Below are 20,496 nucleotides of genomic sequence, written 5' to 3' on the forward strand. Positions count from 1 at the left end.
TTAAACCTTGACATTTAAAAGATAACTTTGCACAAGAACTTCACTCATTTTCCTACAAAATGACTCTTTCTTTTCATGAAAATTGCCCGGGGAGAATTTACAAAGTAATTTCACATACAAAAAAAAAAAAAAAAAAAAAAGAAAAGAAAAAAAAATTCCTGACCTTTGAGAAGGAAACTGTCTTGGCAATCCTGGAGCTCCCAAAACAACTCCAGCAGGGTAAGTTATTTGCTCTTCCTGTCAATAAGATGATCATTAACTACAGTCATGGAAGTGTGGATGGATGATGGAAGAGTCCAAAAGAAGGCGGCATGATTTTCCAAATGCAGGTAGCGGATGTGACTGTGTCTTTAGATAGCCCTGGGACTCTGCCCTGGAATCCATAGAACCCTAAAAGGGGAGTGTGGCAGAAACTCACTCCTCAGCAACTCCCTGTACTTAACTTCAACCGAGGGGCGCTCTCCCTTTGAATACCAAAAAAGGATAGCACAGAGGGGCAGATACCACTGTGAGGGGTTCTGCGGGACTCAGTTTGAGCCTCTCCTTCCTTTGGATTCTAGCTTCAGAGGAGTAAGGCAGTTCCCTGTTGTTAGGAAAACTTTGCTTCATAGCACTCAAGTCTACAGGGGAGCAGGGGAAGGATGTGAAGACTGTGGTAACAGAGGAAGAAGTTCACTGATCCGCAGTGCGCTCTGTCCATGAAGGGAGCAGTCAACAACAAAGCGGTGAGTCTGCTCTTAACTGCCTCAACTTTTATCTTGGAAGCCACATCTGACTCAGAGTGGGTGGCTGGGAATCTCTTTTGGTTTGTTCTGTCGCCCTGACATGCCAGCCATTCTTCCCAATTGGCAACCAGACACCAGGCATGGTCACTCAAAATGGAAAACAGGAAAAGAAAAACAAGTAGGATGGCTTGGTTGGTTTGTAGATAGTGCTGCTGATGCAAAGGTCATGGACTTGAGCCCCAAACTAGGTCAAAGAAGAACAAAATCTTAATATATTAGGGAAACCAGCATTACATTTTACATATTATATATGTTTTACATACTACATATTTCATATGTGTGTGTGCGTGTGTGTGTATATACATATTTATGTATGTATATATATACACACACATGCACACACACACACACACACACACACATATCTGGCAAGGAGGAACAGTGTTAGGAAGAGAGAGAAATGAATTAAAGAGAACTGATCATTGAAAATTCACTTTCTTCTTTTGAAAAGAATCATCTGTTAATCTTATGGCTGGCAAGTGATCTCATTTACTCATTCTTGCACTGGATCACAAACGAACAATCAATCCGCATCACCAAAAAGGAAGAGATGGGACTAGCAAAATGTCAAAAGAAAAATATCCAATTTTTCACAATAAATGAGCTTTGTCTGAACACTTAAAAGTGACCTTGATGTCACCAAAGCAAAATGCTCACTCATTGTTTCTATGTGTTGCTCTTCTTTATAAGCCTGTTTTTTTTATTATTGTTTTTTTTTCTTTTTCCTTTCCTAGCTTTCTTCAGCCATGAAGGTTTTTGTCTAAAAAGTGTTCAATTCCAACTAGACCCATGAATCAAGAAGGTCTGAACTGTGAATGCTACCATTTCCTGCTTAGGACAGCTCACCCAGCCCTCCAGAGCTCTTACCCCTCTAACTGTGGACTACCCATGAGGGCAGTGCCATCCAGCTGATGATCCACACAAACATGGTCAGACTGAAAAGGAATTACCCTGAGGCTCAATCTGGATAGAGATTCAGCAGAACTTCGCTAGACCCAGCAAAGTTACTAACTGTTGAGGTACTCTTCTGTCTAAACCTCCCATTCCTTATTTTTAAACATAATATTAGTCTAATTGATTTCCAAGACCTTTGCATCTTCGTGAGTCACAGAACTTTCAAAGTAACAATGATAATTTCAACCAAATCCTGAGATACTAATTTTTTAAATGACTTAAAATTCTAGGATGAGGAAGAGTGATGCTAAATTAACACAAACCCCTTCTATCTCAAAAGTTCTCTTGCCCAGGTGATTTGAAAGGACTGTCCTGATGCAAGAAATTCAATGTCAAGAACAGTTCTGCCTTTGCACTGTTACAAATTTAAAAGGTTTCAATGCCTTTGTATTGGATTCTCTGCTCCTGTGCCCTTTGGTGCAGCTGTAAGTGGGATATTGACTGATACTTTGTGAAACAAAAAGGGAAAAAAGACTTTTGTTCTCCCCCCAACTGCCATAACTCATACTCTCACATCAGACCTTACCTGCCTTCCTCTGTCTGAGGTACAAGTACAGATACGGTATTTCTATGGATGCAGGCAAGTGTCTCTTTTTCTTGGCTGAGATTTCTGAAAAAGAGAGTGTTATTTGCAAAAAAAAAAAAAAAAAAAAAAAAAAGGCGGGGTGGGGTGGGTGGATAGAATCAATCCTAACAGACTTGTTCTGATCCCAGACTGAAAGCATGCCTAACAAATGAAGGGAGTTGGTGTGATTTAGTGTAATGCCAGCAGCAAAAACACAACTGTAAATTATTCTTTTCCAACATGCTCTCCGAGGCTCAAATTGCTGTTTTACTGTCTGCATCTTTAATGATGGTTGATACATCCCCTGGGAAGGAAAGTACTGATCTCCTCTCTCTTGATTTAGTAGCTAAGCTGATTACATAGATACAGATATGGATATATAGATACATAATTATTTAACAGTCACCAAAGTCAATGAAGGCAAGAAGGAAAAAGGGTGGGGAAAATAATTGGAGTTCAATTTGCAATAAGTGGCAAATCATTTCCATAAACAACTCCCTCATCTCAGTTATTATTAAATCTGCTTTGGACTTAAGCTAAAGAATACTAGTATTTAGGGACCGGGAGGGGGATGTTTGTTTTGGTTTGCTTTTTAAGATCAGAGTAGTTCTATGCTTTTTGTAGTAATTTGAAAGGAAAAGTTCTGACAAGCCAAAATAACACCTTGAACTAAAACAGAGAGGATGATACAGGTATGTACCCAAGATATTTGCAAATGACAAGGTAGCATCTTGAGACTTTAGATAGAGTTTAATGTTCAATCCTTCAATTCCCAGATAAGCCACTCGATCTATCAAGGGAAGAATAACAGAACCGGGGATTAAGAAAGTTTTATCTCCCAGGAAAAATGTAATAGCTGAGAACTGAAGAATATATGGAAATCATCAGAGAATGACCTATTGTGCTCTCTTCTTGTGTAAAGATGTGGAAACAGTTAAATAACACAGATTGTTCATAAATGAAGACAGAGGACACTGCTCATCAAACCTGTAGGCAAGAAAAGCTTTGAGGAAAACACATGTGTTTCATAATAGAATTCTCCACCCAGTGACCACAGGACATTGAACAATGGATCCAATCTTACAATAAAATTGAAAAGGAATCAATGTATAAGCCTACATGTGAGTACAAAAAAAAAATGTTTTTTAAATTCTAAACACTCTTCCACAGGATGGGGTGAACACAGATCAACAGTAACACATGTTCTACAAGATGATAAATGTAGCAGCATCAAGAGATACAGAACCTTCTGAAGTGGAGGAAGATAAGCATCCTGCTCTTCCTCCTCTATGCTAATCAGAATGTTCTCAGAATCATGTGCTGGGTTCAGTTCCTCCTAGGACAAGCTAAAGAGATCAAGACAAACTGGAGCACAATCAAAGAAAAGCAACTAGGATTGTTGTAAATTTGAAACCATGAAATGCAATAAATCTGGCAGTGGTGATCTTGAAGCACGTATGCATGGAACATCTCAGCTAGGCACCTTCCTCTTCCATGCCCACTTTATCCCCACTTTATCTTTCATGCCCACTTTATTTTCTTTTCAACAAGAAGTTTGGTCAGTTGGTTGTGACTTCCTAGAGCAATGTGACAAGGGCAGTAGATTCACAATCTCAGCCAAGAAATCAATCAGAAGTGACTGCCACAGGCGGGGTATAATGGGGGTTGTGGGGGGTTTGGAGGGTGAGGGGGCAGGGGTGGTGGCATTTATCCTAGGTGCTGGCTATTCCTGGCTGCTCAGGTACATCCTTTGACCAGCAGAAATTCAGCTCTGGGCCCTGGGCTCAGCATCACCTCAGCCTCACAGTGGTCTCTCTATAAGAACTCTGGTAAATACTTCTGGAAAGTAGCCAGGTCAAAATGAGACCATAAAGCCACCGTAATGAGTGCCAGTGAGGCCAGAGGCGAATATTAAACTGTGCTGCTCTCCTTCACTGCCCTTCAAATGAATGAGAAGAAGCATGTCTGAGCTGGTGCCACATGTAAATTGCCTTTCTGCAGACAGTGAGGACTGAATTCTAATAAGCTCTCCTGGTCTCTGTGAGCGCGCCCAAAGAAACAGAAAAAGATAAAGAATATAACCCCTTGAACAAGACAGGGAGAAGGTCAGTCCTTTGGAAGTCCCTGTGGTACAGGCTCCCCCTTATTTTAGGCACTCTCTCCCCAGTCTTTGACTCAGATCCATCCACAAAGTCCAGATGAATTCATCTTGATGAGGCATTAGAAGAAAATATCATGGAATGGTGGTGTGACTGATGGAGTCCCTACAGGAAGTAGGAAGTGGATATTAGGAAAATGTAAGTCTTTGCTCTCCTTATCACAATTAGGCATTATTCAATGTGCTAGAATGAGTCCGAAAATCAGATTAGAGTCTTAGTGTTTAGCCAGATAAGATCCTAGACACATCACTTAATCCTATTAGAAACTTAAACACTGAGAGATTAATATCATTCATATTATAGAGCTGTTTTAGGGATTAAATGAAAGCTCTCTTCCAATTATTTTTGCTTGGTTTTAAAAGTAACAGATGATCTCTGCAAAATAGAAAATAAAAAGTACAAACAGAGAAAGAAAGAAATCAATTCTATCCCTACAACCAAGAAATAATAACTAGGGCCACTTCAGTGTATAATATTTATTGAAAATGAATACAAGAATCACATAGTATACAGACACACACAAACACACACAGTACATGAACAATAAGCCTTTCTTTTGCCCAAGAGTCCTGGCATAACCAGAACCCAGAGTGACTGAGTGGCAACAAATATCAACAATTGCTCATTTAGCCTTCCAAAATTTTACCATGCAGGTACACATTATATATACATCAGTATATTTTATGAGTCATCTAAATGTATTTTTTTTTTTTTTGGCATTTATTCTGTGCAAATTTACTCCCGGGCCATAAGTTTTTGTTTCTTCAGTTTCTTCTGGGATATCTTTTTCTTCTGTGCAACCTCCTCTTCTGGTTTAGGAACAATCTGCTCTTTTTCAGTAAGGATCATCTCAATGTGGCAGGGAGAGCTCATGTATGGGTTAATGCAACCATGAGCCCTGTAAGTCCTACGCCGCATCTTGGCGGCTTTGTTCACCTGAATGTGCTCAATGACCAGAGAATCGACATCTAAACCCCTTAAGTTCAGCATTACTTTCTGCGTTTTTAAGCATGCGCAGTAAAAATTCAGCACTCTTCTTGGGCCACCGACCTTGTGTCCAGCCCCACTGTTTGGCCTGGGCACACCTACCAACTCCACCACTGTAGCAACGGAATGGCACACACTGCTTCTGCAAAGTGACGCCTTTCAGATACTTGGTGGCTTTTCAGATATGCATACCCTTGATGGCCTGGGCAGTTTCACGTGTGTTCTTAAAGTGAACACGGAGATTTGAACCTCTTGACTTGCATGATTTTTTAGGGTTTTCCGGGTCAAGCGAATAGCGAACCATTTTCAGAGGTCACCCCAGGCTGCTGAGAGGAAGAGCTCATCTAAATGTATTTTAAAACACTTTTTAAAGTTGGCAAATGCACCAGGTAACAGTGAGGTGATATTTTTATTGATGAGCCCTACTTCATATAAGACAAAGAAAATGACAGATATTGTTGGGCTATGGAATCCCTGTCATTTTACCAGCAACCACAGAAGCCAAGTGCTAGATGCCCAAATGGATGCCCATTATTATTAGATGAAACTTGGACCCAAATCACCAGCTGGTGTTCTACTTATCTTATGTTGTATCATGTGTTGCCTTCTCCTTGTCTCCCCTCCTCTACAACCACCCACTGGTTTGGTCTTCTAAAATCTCAACCTCAGACAGTGAAAGGAGTATACACAAGAAATCTAAATAAGAAAGTCAGGTAGACCTCTAACAGATGCGCCTAAGAGACTCAATCTCTATCCTGCCCTACTGAAGAAAATGCTGAACTACCCAACTACAGCAAATCAGGAAAATAAAGAGCCACTTTCATGTTTCAGATAAAATCCTATTGTGTCCCACCTACAGCTCTTCTCCTAAACCACGTGTTCAATCCTGTGTCCCTGAGAATTCCTTTTTATTCCTTCTTTACTTGCAACTTGCTTATCTATGAATGGAGGAGGTAAAGTGATGTCTTGAGCTCTGTACAGAAGTTAGAGTGATAATATTCTTTTCCAACTCTGATGCCATGACTACTGCTGCAACCTACTCAGTCCACAGATAATCTCCTTGAGAGTAGAGTCATGTTGTCTGGCTGTCAAATAGAATCAATTAACCAATGAAGTTATAATCATCCACAAGGGGCTACTAATTAGGAGGAATACAAAACTAAGTTCAATGCCATTCCTTGACACTGACCCTGACACTACAGCAAGAATAATAAAGTCTTAGAAATCAGAGACAGAACTGACCATTTGAATTATGTGTGCACTTACCCAATCAAGAAAGTTATCTATATACATTTTCCAGGCAGTTCAGGAAAATCAGTTTGAAATGGCAAACTGGGAAGCCAGTAAGTTGACTAGAGTTGCCTCCTTCATAGACATTAGGCACTGAAGTTACCATATTAAACAACGAATCTATGATCTACTAGGTAGGCGAAGCTGCTCTTGAAAATTCCATAAATTGTCTATAAAGTTTAAGAAATATTTGTATATAATCTTATAATGGTTTTCATTAAATTTTCTAACTCTCAGTAAATTTTTTGTTTTGTTTTATTGTTGCAGCCCTGAAAAATGTCAGTTGGTCAATAAGTGCTTTTCATATCTTCGAATAATCAAAAACACTTTTCTACTTTCTCAGACGTGTTTGCCTACAATATGAACAGAAGAAGTACAGAACCACTAATCCTACTTAACATTAAACCAATGAAGATTTAAACTGAATCATATGAATTTTAGTTGCAATGGTTAACTAATGGGAACAGATCGGGAGTTTAGAGACATTTATGTACTTACATTCTCTAATTTAGCACTCTAAAATAAAAAAACAGGAAAGCAACCACTTCCTTAAACAGTAACATAAACATCTGCTTTCTATTCAGTTCGTACTTTCAGTCAAGTACTATCTTAAGCCCTCACAACAGCCTTTCAAGATTAGGTATTAATATCTTCATTTTATAGTCAAGCTTAGATAAATCAGCTAACTTTGTTCAAGGTTTTGTAGCAAATAAATGGTAGACCACAATTTGAGCCCTGAAGGCTAACGTTCATGATCTTCTCATCCGTCTAAAGAAAATCTATCCTTTGAAAACAGGATGGGAATTTCCTAAAACTGATAAATAACTTTTCTCTTTTCAGCAACGGTGTCAGTAGTCACAGAGAGTGTATCATCATCCGATGATTTGTGCTGGTACATAAACCCATCTACAAGGAAGTATTTCTGGTTTTGCTGGCACTTTCTGGACAGCTGAACTCATTCTGAAAACACTCCGTCTGCTGAGCTTTCCTTGCCCAGTGTAATCATGCTTGAAGAATTCTTGGTCTCAGCGATGGTTCTGAAAGTGTGATCACCAGTCAAGCAGCATCAGTGTCACCTGGGAACTCAATAGAAATGCAGATTTGCTGCAGACCTGCCAGATCAAAAACTCTCGAGGTGCAGCCCAGTCATCTGCTATCTGTGATTTAAGAAGATCTTTGTGTGGTTCTGTGCCACAGTAAGTTTGAGAATCACTGACTTACAGGAATAATTGCCATAGGTATACCCATAAGTCTCTTGGACCCTGAGAGGTGTTTCTCTAAAATCTACACAGAACTAAGCCTCTGAATTCAAATAACTAAGAAAGTACCAAATCTAAATTTGTTGGACTGTTCTTTTCCTTAAACATAAAGTCTGTATTTCCCTCAAAAGGCCCATGCAGAACAAAGGACCCCTTGTGTTCCCACTGGAAGGACTTAAAGAGGTGAAGCCGGAGTCATGGAAATCTGTGAACACAGACACTAAGACACTCAGATGCGTACAAACACCCAAATACATCAGCTTCAAGGAAATTCTGCCTAGGTTCAAGGCAGGCTTAAAAATCCAAAGGATCCTTGGGTAGGATCAAGAGCCCCATGGTAGTGCCTCACTTAAGAAATACAGTGAAGGGGCACCTGGGTGGCTCAGTGGGTTAAAGCCTCTGCCTTCCACTCAGGTCATGATCCCAGAGCCCTGGGATCAAGCCCCACATCGGGCTCTCTGCTCAGCAGGAAGCCTGCTTTCTGTCCTCTCTCTCTCTGCCTGCCTCTCTGCCTACTTGTAATCTCTGTCAAATAAATAAATAAAATATTTAAAAAAAAAGAAGAAAGAAAGAAAGAAAAGAAAAGAAATACAGTAAAGCTGCCTCAGTGTGCATCAACACATAATGGAAGGAGTTTGGATGTTAAGCCCCTGGCCTGCTGCGTGACCTCAGGCCACTAAACAGTCTCTCTTTTATTCTTGATATCCTCATCCATAAAATGGGATAGTAAACATTTATTGGGCACTTTCCACACACTGAACATTGTACTAAATGTTTTACAAACATTTCACTTCTAATACTTATGATGTCACTTTTTAGGTTTACAGTCCCTTTTTACAAGTCTGAGCTTCAAAGAGGTCAGGCCAATTGTCTGAGATCACACAAAGACTTAGGTAAGATATAATCCTCACCTGTGACTCCAAAGCTTGAGCTCTTAAACATGATCTTCCTCTAAAATTTCTTCTATTTCCATCATTCTCCCATATGAGAACTCAAGCATATATGCCTTCCTCTACCTGAAATGTTGGGTGTTTTTAGTTAACATGGATTATTTTTAATTGCACGTACAACTGAGTAGTTCATACTTCAAGATAAAGAACTTCTAAGGATTTTTAAGGCACAGAAAAGAAGGAGGTCTTTTATATGGATGTTTAAGGTGAAAGACCAAAAGAACCCTCCTGGCTAGAAGTGCATTTTTATCCTGTTAACCAGCTAGTTTCGCTTCTGTACAACGCTTGCTTTTTTCGCGTGCGCGGGCCCCCTGAACCAATCCGCTGGTGCCAAGTATGCCTGTTCAAACTGTCAACCAATCAGCTCAGCCCCACCCGAAACTTGTTTGTACCTGTCTATAAAAACCCTGCACCACGGGGCGCCTGGGTGGCTCAGTGGGTTAAGCCGCTGCCTTCGGCTCAGGTCATGATCTCAGGGTCTTGGGATCGAGTCCCGCATCGGGCTCTCTGCTCAGCAGGGAGCCTGCTTCCTCCTCTCTCTCTCTCTGCCTGCCTCTCTGCCTACTTGTGATCTCTCTCTGTCAAATAAATAAATAAAATCTTAAAAAAAAAAAAAAAATAAAAAAAAAAAAAACCCTGCACCAACCCAGCTCTGGACCTCTCGGCATTATCCGCAACGAGCGGCACAGAGGTCCAGGTTCGAACCTCCAATAAACGACCCTTGCTGCTTGGCTTTGACTCACGTCTCTGGTGGTCTTTTAAGATGAGAGTAATACTCTGTTGGTATTTCAAAGGTGAATATAAATATATGTAGTACTTATTTTTACATCCTTTATGGATTTAAGGTCACTTTGTTAGGATACACACATGAAATATATAGTTTGGTTTATTCATAAAATTACCATATTTGGAATAGCCACAGATGACCTGCCTTAAATCGAGATGAAAGTAATAATTTTGTTGTTGTCTGACTTAGCTCAAAAGGTTTTCAAAGTTGAAAATGTAAATTCCTTGATGGGGTGCATGGGTAACTCAGTGTGCTGGCATCCGACTCTCGATTTTGGCTCAGGTTATGATCCCAGAACTGTGGGATTAGGCCCCCATCAGGCTCCACACTCAGGGGAAGTCTGCTTGGGATTGTCTTTCTCCTTCTCCCTTTCCCTCTGCCCCTTCCCCTGCTTGCACTCTCTCCCCCTAAAGTAAATAAATCTTTCAAAATAAATAATTAAAGAGCTAAACAAACAAATAAATAAATAATGTAGGTATGTAGTATGTTTGTAAATTCCTTAAAACTAAGAATACTATGTCTTCCTTATTCTGTAGCCCTATTGTCAGGACCAATAAATGATTGTTGAATAACCTAGTGAAGAAAGAAGTAAATATAGAATTTGGGTAATCTCCCCCTCCTGCCCCTTCAGTAACGTTCTTAAGATGAATTTGTTCAATAAGATTATTTTCTCATTACTTAAAGCTACTGATTTCAGTATGTGAATTTTAATTGGGAAATGTTACAGGAAGAGAGGCTGTACTGGAACCTAGTTTTTGAGACATGCTGCTATATTGTGGCTGACAAGGCGGGTAACAGTCTGGAGCATCAACATGCTGGGACAGGATGGGTGTGGCTTAGAGGACAGCAAGCTAAGACAGAGTCTAATTCAAGCTCAGGCCAGGCTACTTGCCACCCTGTGCTGCTCTAAGCAATAAAGAGATTGTCCCCACAGGCAGGCATGTAACCAAAAGGGGATCTAAAGCCACTTAGCAAAGGAAGCAGGCTCTAAACTCCCTGAAAGTAGGAACAATATCCACCCATGTATTTATTCCCAGCAACTAATTAGTCCTAGGTACAAAGCTGACTCTAAATCAAGCAACAACACCTCGACCCACTACTCCTAGAAGAGCAAACCTAGGCTCAGGGTCCAGGAAAGAGACTGTTCACAAAATGTTAACAAATTAGCTTTATACTGCCAAGCTGCAGAGTTCACAGACAGTAGGAAAAGCAATGGCTGAAATCAAAGCAAACAGACAAGGGGGATAAAGCTCATTGTTACACAATGACCATCTGTCTGCTGTCATTCCCTCCCTCCTTTGCTGCTCGGCAGCCACCTTCTCATCCCAGAGGTGCTGCCCCCCGCCACACACCTGGATGTCAACTCCAGAAGTTACAAACAGGGTATAATAAAGACTAAATGAAAGCTCACGGTGCAGGGTGCAGGAAGACCCAGCTAGTCCAGAACCCACTTCCTGCCTGCTCAGAGAGAAAAACAGGGCTTGCTGATGTTCCATCCATATAGCTCTTGACCCTTTCACTAGAAATACAGGCAGACTATAGAACAATCCCTGCAGGAGTCATGGTTGTGATGATGAAGTTTATTAATTATCGACTGCCAGACAGGATGTTGGGGGAATGCAGTTCTCTGGTACATCAACTGGGGTCAATACAAACAAACAGCAGCCCCCCTTCCTTGAGGCCTCCAGGGTGACAATCATTATACACTTGCAGCCTAATTACCCCCTCATCCAATATTTGTATTCATTAGGCAGAAACACTTCTCACTCTGCCTTCGGTTTCCTCATGGAATAAAGGAACAAAAGAGCTGAAAATCAATTATCCCAGAAGTTCTTGCATCAAATGGGACCCGATATTGATAGTGGCTTCAAGTGGATTATTTGCTGGTTATCTATTGCCCATGATGTATCTGAACCGCTGATGAGAGAGACTTGCTGTATTGTCAGTCACAGGAACAAAGGGAAAGAGCTGAGTCTAAGCCACTGTCCTCAACTCTAGCTGCACAGGAGAGGGGGATGGGGGCACCAAGAATGAAGAGGGGAGGGAGGCCAGGGGGAAGGAAGGCAGAATTAATTTCCTGGGCTGCTGGCTGACTTGGTTCCAGATCGGGCCAGACCATTTGGTAATTTCTGTAACAATCTAGGTGGCCCTGGAACAAGAGCAGGACTGAGAACCACTGAAAGGAAGCAACACAAGAAGAGTATCAGAAACCAGGAAAGCCTGAAGACACAAATCAGAGTTCACTACTTATCAATAACTTCTCTAAGTATCCTGCTATAACATATAAATAATGCATTTACAGTACACATAAATAACCATAGTAAAAGGTGAAAAGTGATAAGCACCATAAAAAGGATAAATTGAATCTTGGGGGACCTCGGTGTGAGGAAGAAATTATACTGCCTCCCTGGGGCAGAGACCAGAGGAAGGCTTTTAGAGGAGCCATTGCAGTTACGTGAATAAGGCTGGAGTTTTCCATGGGAAAAATCTGGATGTTAAACCCAGTTGAAATGATTATGAATTTCAAAAGCCACAAATACAAATATAAAATATTCAATTTTCTTATATTTTTCTTACCACTGAACTTAGGTTCAGTCTCAAATATCTATCCTACCTAGTAACTGAAATTTTATCTAAGTATTCCAGGTATATTCAGTCTTTTCTAGATAAGTCCAACCAACATAGGTTTAAGATGCGGTAATTCAGGATTTTTAGGCCTTCGAATTGCTGGGCCGGGGGAGGAGCTTAGGCAGCATCAAGCAGTGGAACCGCGAGGTAGCAGATCCATAGCCATCCTTGGGTTTCCATAGCATTCCTCTAATGGGTAACTTGTCCGCATGATCTGCAGGCCCTGCTGCAACCAGTACTGATGTCCTCAGTCCTGTCATCAGGTCCCTGCTGGAGGTCACTCTGCCGCTTCCAAGTTCAGGCTTCTTCAGGGCTGCCAGCCCTCTCCTGGTTACCTTCTTGCCTCTGGCTCACTGGAGTATTTAGACAGGACTTCACCAGTCTCTCCAATCCCCAGATATGGCACACTGTGCTTCCCACAAATGGCCGCTATCTCCGACTAGACAAAGCCTAGGAATTGGGTCACTCTCCTAGGCTTCCCTGAGGGACTGAGCATAGGTCCACTCTGCCCACAAATTTCCTTTCCAAACTTCACTGGGATTTCTATTGATCCCTGGCCATAAGTGAGCACTCCACAGTAGGGAGAAAACAGGGACCCACTAGAGCCTAAGCAGTGGTCGTATTTCTTCTGAATACACCCTCCCAGGCCCAGCCCCAGCCCTTAGCTACCTGTCAGAAATAAGGTAGTCTTACTTATTTTCTTCTCCTGGACTAGCCCACAAATCTGTTATTTAGAACATGGGTTTGGGGGGTTTTATGCTTAAAAAAAAGAAAGAAAGAAAGAAAAAGAAGAAGGAAAGAAAGAAAGAGAGGAGAGAGAAAAAGAAACAATACACAAAAAAGTGTGTCCTGGCAACACCCTGCCTCTCAACACATACACACACTCTATACTCTGAAATATACTGTCTTTGTCCTAGGTTTCAAAAGTCAGTTTTTATTTTTTTTATTTTTTTAAAAGATTTTATTTATTTATTTGACAGAGAAAGATGACAAGCAGGCAGAGAGGCAGGCAGAGAGAGAGGAGGAAGCAGGCTCCCTGCTGATCAGAGAGCCCGATGCAGGGCTCGATCCCAGGACCCTGAGATCATGACCTGAGCTGATGCCAGTGGCTTAACCCACTGAGCCACCCAGGCGCCTCCAAAAGTCAGTTTTTAAATTCAAAGACAAGCATTAACTCATTTCTTTCTCCCTACATTAAGCATTAACCCTACTCAGAGGGCAAGTGGGGGGGGGCATTAAGAGGTACTTCCTTGTTTAAAAAAAGGAGTGGGGGGGGTTTCATATTATAGTGAAATATTATCAATCATGCAATAAAAATCAAGCAGTAAAAAAAAGGAGAATAACAAAACTGGTCTGCTGTTTCAAAGTTTCCGCTGTTCCATACCCGGGTTCAACTTGCAGAATATCAGAGCCCTAAACAAAACGTGATGCAGAGATGGGAAGGCGGTCCGCGTACACGGAGTCTCGGCCACGCTGGACTCATATGCGCCCCTCCACTCCGCCATTCCAGATCAGTCATGTTCTAAATACTGACCGGGGCTGAGTTCTGCACACAGCTAAGTCTTGGTGTCCCCCGTGACTCTCCTGAAGACATTTTAATCTCTCTTATTCAAACCCTTCATGATGAAATCATCAGCTCCTTGGTAACCATGGGGTATCTTTCCCTGGGGATGGATTGGCTAGGAGGCCAATACAATTTTGTTCAGGGGCAGAAAAGAGCACCACGTGCTTGAGCTGTGACAGTACAAATGTTTGCTCATTTTCTGTTTGGGGATTTTCAGTTTTCCACTTGAGTTGCTGCTGCCGAAATGAGAATTTTCACATTTTTGAATATGGCGTAATTTATACAGGAGACATTCAGTAATGACTTCAGATAAAGCCAACTGTAAAATTAGCCAAACATCCTTAGGTCCAAAACAAATGCTTAAAAACAATTGCTAATTGAGCCGTTTGGGGTCTTCAGTTCTCCTCTTCAGGACAGCAGCCCTCAGTAAAATAGATCCACAGAAAACTGCAATCCTTTGTCACCCACACAGTCTAGAATTAGAATGCCCACGTTGTCTTGCTTCTGAACCAGTTGCCAAGGATAAGACTGGGAGGACATGGCAATCAAAAATGTACCAGCATAATAAATGGACCCACATCCACCCAAACCATGCTCCTTCAATTCAAACCATCTCCATCTAAGAGATGTCCATTTGTTTAAAACTAGAAAGACAGGAAATGAAACTCTCCATGGGATCCCAAATCACTTGCTGACTTATTCTGGTTGCACCAGAATGCGCCACTTCTCCACTGATTACTCAAAAAAGCAAAGAAACAAACAAACTAACAAACAAAACCTGGTTTAATAAAGAGCCCAGAGCAGGGGCGCTTGGGCGGCTCAGTGGGTTAAGCCTCTGCCTTCGGCTCAGGTCATGGTCTCAGGGTCCTGGGATCGAGCCCCTCATCAGGCTCTCTGCTCAGCAGAGAGCCTGCTTCCCTTCCTCTCTCTCTGCCTGCCTCTCTGCCTACTTGTGATCTCTGTCTGTCAAATAAATAAATAAAATTTAAAAAAAAAAAAAAAGAGCCCAGAGCATAAACCATGCAGACCATGATATTACCCTCTCAGGACCATATCAAAACCTAAAGATATCTCACTTTTTCCCCAAGGCCAGGTAAGCCCAACAAGCCTAAAAAGTATCTATAATCAAATAGAATTATTATATCAGATATAAAAATTTGCTATCCTAGATGTATTGGACATAACGAATTATGAATTAGATCTGAATTTGAGACGTGACTGGCATGAACGGTTTCAGATTATTCACCTATGTCTCTGTATTGACTCAGTTTGACACACAGAAGAACAGGGCTTCCAGACCCCACAATGACGGAGTGACCAGTTTGGAGCTTGCCTCTCCACCATAATAGTTATGAAACAAAAACAAACAAACAGAAAATGCTATAGGGTAAGTGTTTTTAGGAATTGAGCTACAGTCAGAATAGTACTGTAATCACTGAGAGAAAGAAATACAGGAGGCAAGATAGTCCCCCAGTTCTTGTTTGGGGCACTTTCAGAATCAGAGTGCTTGAGGCAGAAACAAAGCAGAGCATGGGTTTCTCACTGAGCTGAGGAAGCAGGAATCAGAATTTGGAGCAGATTCAACAGCTGTAATTTGGGCGGAATTAGTTCCAGAGACCAGAGAACTAGAAAACATGCGGTCATAGGTCTGCAGGGGGGTTCCTATCTAATTCTAAATCCTGAATATGGCTATTATGTAGCTGCCATCTATTTTCAGCTTGCAACCAAATACGGAGACATCTTATCCATATAGCAAACAGGGATTTTCATTCTCCTTCAGTGGATTTTATAAGATACCCCATATGGTCATGGGTGTGAGTCGAGAATGGGGCACTGCTATGAATTACTTATGCCCTCTCTCTGGTTGTGCTTCAGCTCGACACTGGAAACACGCACCATTCCTTCTCATGAGGGACTGCTGTTACTGCTTCTGACTTATGACCTGGCATATGCAATACAATCGAACTCAGTTCCAGGCATGTGGTCACCTGTGCCATGCCCCATGGCCAAGTGTTACGAGGCCCTTTAGTAGGAAACTGCTCCTAGAAGGACACATCATTCTACGCTGAGAATGTTATCAGCTTGCTTGTCTCCCAGGGCCTGCATTATGATTTTCCTATAAGATCTGCCATAAACTCCACATTACTTCTCTTCTTACCAATACCTCCAAATCCACGGAATCTGCTGGAAAGATGGCCCAAGTGGCATGGCTTCTTGCTCTGCAGCCCAAACCTCCTGCAAAACCGTTCCCACTCCAGGCACCACTCAACTCTTGAGGCCTTCGTGGCATCAACTCAAGGACTACAGCAGTATGTTTAAGTGTGGAATACACTGCATTCAGAACCCAGAGAGTTCTGCATTGCTAATTATCAAGCAGTACACAGAAAAGATAAACAGCTGATACTGCTACTTCACGGCTTACCATGTGTTCTACAGGCAGAATTCTAAGTGTTCCATAGAGGGTAACTCATTTGGTCTCCACATTCACCTTCAGAGATGGCTACTGCTATTGTCCCCATTTTAAATAGGAAAAAGCTAAAGCAGAAAATGCAAATTCTTTGATATCACAGAGTCCATAAGTGTCAGAATTCAAGCACAAGGTCCATGCTGTTAACCACTATGCCATATTATTCTAAAGAACACTACTGATATTAAACATCCAGATTCCAAGACTCCTTTGGAAATCATGGATGCTTTAATCATTTAAGAGGATATATCATTCTTCTATCTTTTCCCATCTTTCCATGAGTCAGGCTCAACTTTACTCCTTGTTCCTCTGGAGTTGCAATATACATTCCTAAAAGTGACCAGGAGCCATAAGAGTACTATGTAACAATTCTGACCAGCTCAGGCTGAGGACCTTGGGAAGAAATACAGTGGATTTGAAAATAGAAGAATGAAGGTCTAATCTTGCCTCTAAGTAAGTCTGATTTTCTCATAAAAGCCCACATTGCAGGGGCCGAACTTTCCACAAAATTATCTACAAGACACATGTAAATCTAACCTTCTCTAGCTGGCATGTAGTCTCTCAACAGTCCCACTCTTACTAATGACTAGCTCTCCATATTCTCACACCTAAGAAGGGTTGTAAGGAGAAATGTAATTTATTTCAAGTATTCCAATATGAGCTGACACCAAAACAGAAAGAAATAGTTCAAACACAGCAGGAGCTACTTAAGCTTTAATTTCCTAAAGTTAAAAGATACTAAATACTTTAAATTGTGTTGGGAAAATGGGCTATCTTTTTGGGAAATAAATACATTAGAGGTAGATTAAAAGCTAACTCTTAAAAAAAAAATAGAGGTTCAAACTCAAATGCTTGCAAGGCATATGACTTTCACATAGACCTAAGATATTAGCCTCATATTAAAAAAAAAAGTGCTAAAAAAAAAGTGCTGAAGTGCTTATATTACACTTGAGCATGGTAACTGTCTAATTCCATTGTTACAATGCCTTTTAAAGTAATTTATAGTACCAGAAAATATACCATAAGCAAATGTTCCATGATCTCTGAAATGAAGTATAAACACATTAGAATAAAACATAGGTGAACTATATATACACATATTTATTTATTCATATTTATGCATGTGTACCATACACACACACACACACACACACACACATTCAACCTCGGGGTAGGAAAGGCTTATCTTCCCTTTTTAAATTTAAATTCAATTAGGAAAAGTCTTGTCTTAAGAGATAAGATGAAAATGTCAAAAAAGGATATATTAACAAACTTAACTCTCAACATTTAAATTTTCTAAACAAAAGACTACAAATAGAATTAAATGATAGACACAAGTGAGAAATATTTATAGTATTTCTAGAAAACCAAGGATTATGTAGCTCAATATCCAAAATACATAAGTAGCTTCAAAAATAAATAAGCAATAAAATAAAAATAATAATAAAAATAAGATATAAAATAAAAAAATAAGTAAAATACAAACAAATCAGGAAGAAAAATATATAAATACTATAAACAACTTGAAGAAATAAAAAAGATTATTAAAAAGACACACAAATCTCCAGAGAATTATGCCACATGAAAAAAAAATCCCAAAAGCTTATATACTATATGATTCCATCTATATAACAATCTTAAAATAACTAAATTATGGAAACAAGAGAACAAATTAGTGGTTTCCAGGGTCTAAATTGGGGGTGGAGAGCTAGGATTGAGAGCGATTATAAAAAGGTAACATAAAGGACCCTTGAAGTAATATAACAGTTCTGTACTTTGACTGAATTAATGGCAATATCCTTGTTTTGTGAAACTGTACTGTGGTCTTGAAAGATGTCAATACTGAGGAAAACTGGATAAAAGATAGATAAACAGATACTCTATTATTTCTTAACAACTGCTTGGAAATCTAAAATAATCTCAAGTTAAAGTGTAATTTAAAACACACAACACACAATTCCCCAGTACTTGGGGATGCATAAATTAAAACTATATTGAGAGAGCATTTTTAATCAAAACAGATGGCAGAAATTATAAAGGTTGATCGTAACAAGTATTAGAGAAAGAAAAGGAAGCATTTACTATAATACTCTTCTGCCAGTAATATAAATTGGTATGGTATTTTGGGGAGTACATTTTAGCAATATCTATTTTAAAAATTAAGTAACCATACACTTGGACACAATTATGCTATTTCTTGGTATACAGCCAGGAAAGCAGGAGGGAGACGGGGAGCGTGGGGAGGCAGCAAAGGAAGAGAGAAAGCCAACCACACAGTGTAACAGGTAGAACATACTGACACAGTTACTGCAGCATGAAAAATAGCAACTAAAACTCGTGTGGCTAGTACAATTATAAGCACCATAAAATATTAACTTATTTCACCTGAAAAAAACAAAAACAAAAACAAACAAATAAACCAAAACCCCCCACTTAGCTCATTTGTCTGTTATCAAGAAACAGAAGCACAATGCTAAATAACTTGCCCAAAGTAACTCAGCCAGTAAGCTGTAGAGTTGGCTCTACAGTCTCTGTTCTTAACAGCTACACAGCCGCATCTTCATGCCCATGATGGCAAAATATTAGAGTCTAAATGTTCACCAATAGGAGCATAATTAAACTACAGAACATGTGAACTATGGAGCATAAGAATTTTAAATGTGTTAAACGAAATTAAAATCTGTAAAATAAAATAATAAAGTATGATATATTTTTAAGGGGGAAACTTCACAAAATAAAACATGTTCCTTAAACACACACAATAAGAATAAAATATCATAATGGATGTAACAAAATGATAATAATACTTGCCTTAGGGGAGGAGCCTGAGGTTTCCAGTGATATTCAAAAATAACTCATGAGAGACTATGGATTCTGAAAAACAATTCGAGGGGTTTGAAGCAGTGAGGGGTGGGAAGTTGGGGGAACCAGGTGGTGGGTATTATGGAGGGCACAGATTGCATGAAGCACTGGGTCTGGTGCAAAAACAATGAATACTCTTATGCTGAAAATTAATTAATTAATTAATTGATTAATTTTTTAAAAACTCACTTAATTGGTGTGGTTTGCATGTCTTTTTATCAGACAATAAAACATAAATTACCAGTTTACTTTAAAATGTTTAAAGTTGGTTATCAATTTGGATGACTTACTTTGAACAGGCTGTAGGATTTCCCCTAAGATCTTTAATAAATATCTTGACTCAAACTGAGGTCACCAAAAGTGCTTTCGTGAACTTTGCCAGGCACAATCACACAGCCTCTCACAGACTCCAGACTCCACCACACACAACCATGTTCCAGGAATAAGGACTTAGGAGCAGTAATAGTCCAGGAGCGTAGCATCCCAGACTGTGAATGCTTTGGGGAAGGAGTTAACACCATATCCAATCAGCTCCTGAAGAGACAGGATCTGCGTGTTACCGAAACTCCGAAGCTCCCACTCTCAACCTCTCATCTTGGCAGGCCCCAAATCCAAGTGTGATCAACGTAGCCTACAGAAATAGGAGCCCAGGAGCTTCTGACTGAGAAAAAGGACTTCGTGTTTTTGTGAGGCATTATTATAATAGTCATGACATATTCATGAGGGTCCTTAAGAAAAAGGGAGGAGCCAAGATCCTATTTCACCCCAAATACAGAAAGAAACCCTAACTAAAAGACAGTGAGGCAGCTGTGAAGAGAACACATCTGAATCACCTGGCTGAAAAAGAAACCTCATATCCCTTTGTTCAGCTGGATTTTCATACTGATAATATTTTAAGCAAAATAAGCTACAGGACAGTTTCTTGCAGGGTTTTCTTCCAGAACTTTAAATATCAACTTGTAAATTAAAAATATAATAAAAACACATCAAGGGGCACCTGGGTGGCTCAGTGGGTTAAAACTCTGCCTTCGGCTCAAAGTCCTGGGATCGAGTCCCGCATCAGGTTCTCTGCTCGGCAGGGAGCCTGCTGCTCCCTCTCTATCTGCCTGACTCTCTGCCTACTTGTGATCTCTGTCTGTCAAATAAATAAATAAAATCTTTAAAAAAAAAATCAAGACGTAAGAGTAGCTCCAGTTCACGGAGTACTATTTATATGTCAGCATAGTATTCATCACCTTT

The 20,496-nt window shown here is 40.2% G+C and overlaps 1 long non-coding RNA gene and 1 pseudogene across 2 annotated transcripts; one reads left to right on the top strand and one right to left on the bottom strand.

The window, feature by feature from the left end:
• The first annotated feature begins 255 nt into the window (after positions 1-255).
• LOC132008387 (uncharacterized) lies at positions 256-10,222 on the top strand. Of its 2 annotated transcripts, XR_009401624.1 has the most exons (5): positions 256-725; positions 1,520-1,804; positions 3,081-3,425; positions 4,472-4,601; positions 7,581-10,222. It is a non-coding gene; the product is annotated as an uncharacterized LOC132008387 (long non-coding RNA). The 2 variants fall into 2 exon arrangements; XR_009401625.1 differs by lacking the exon at positions 4,472-4,601 and having other exon boundaries at positions 257-725.
• On the bottom strand, positions 5,153-5,786 carry LOC132008386 (large ribosomal subunit protein uL22-like; annotated as a pseudogene).
• Positions 10,223-20,496: the final 10,274 nt, after the last annotated feature.

This window comes from Mustela nigripes, unplaced genomic scaffold, assembly GCF_022355385.1.
Source record: "Mustela nigripes isolate SB6536 unplaced genomic scaffold, MUSNIG.SB6536 HiC_scaffold_148, whole genome shotgun sequence".
NCBI classification, from domain to species: domain Eukaryota; kingdom Metazoa; phylum Chordata; class Mammalia; order Carnivora; family Mustelidae; genus Mustela; species Mustela nigripes.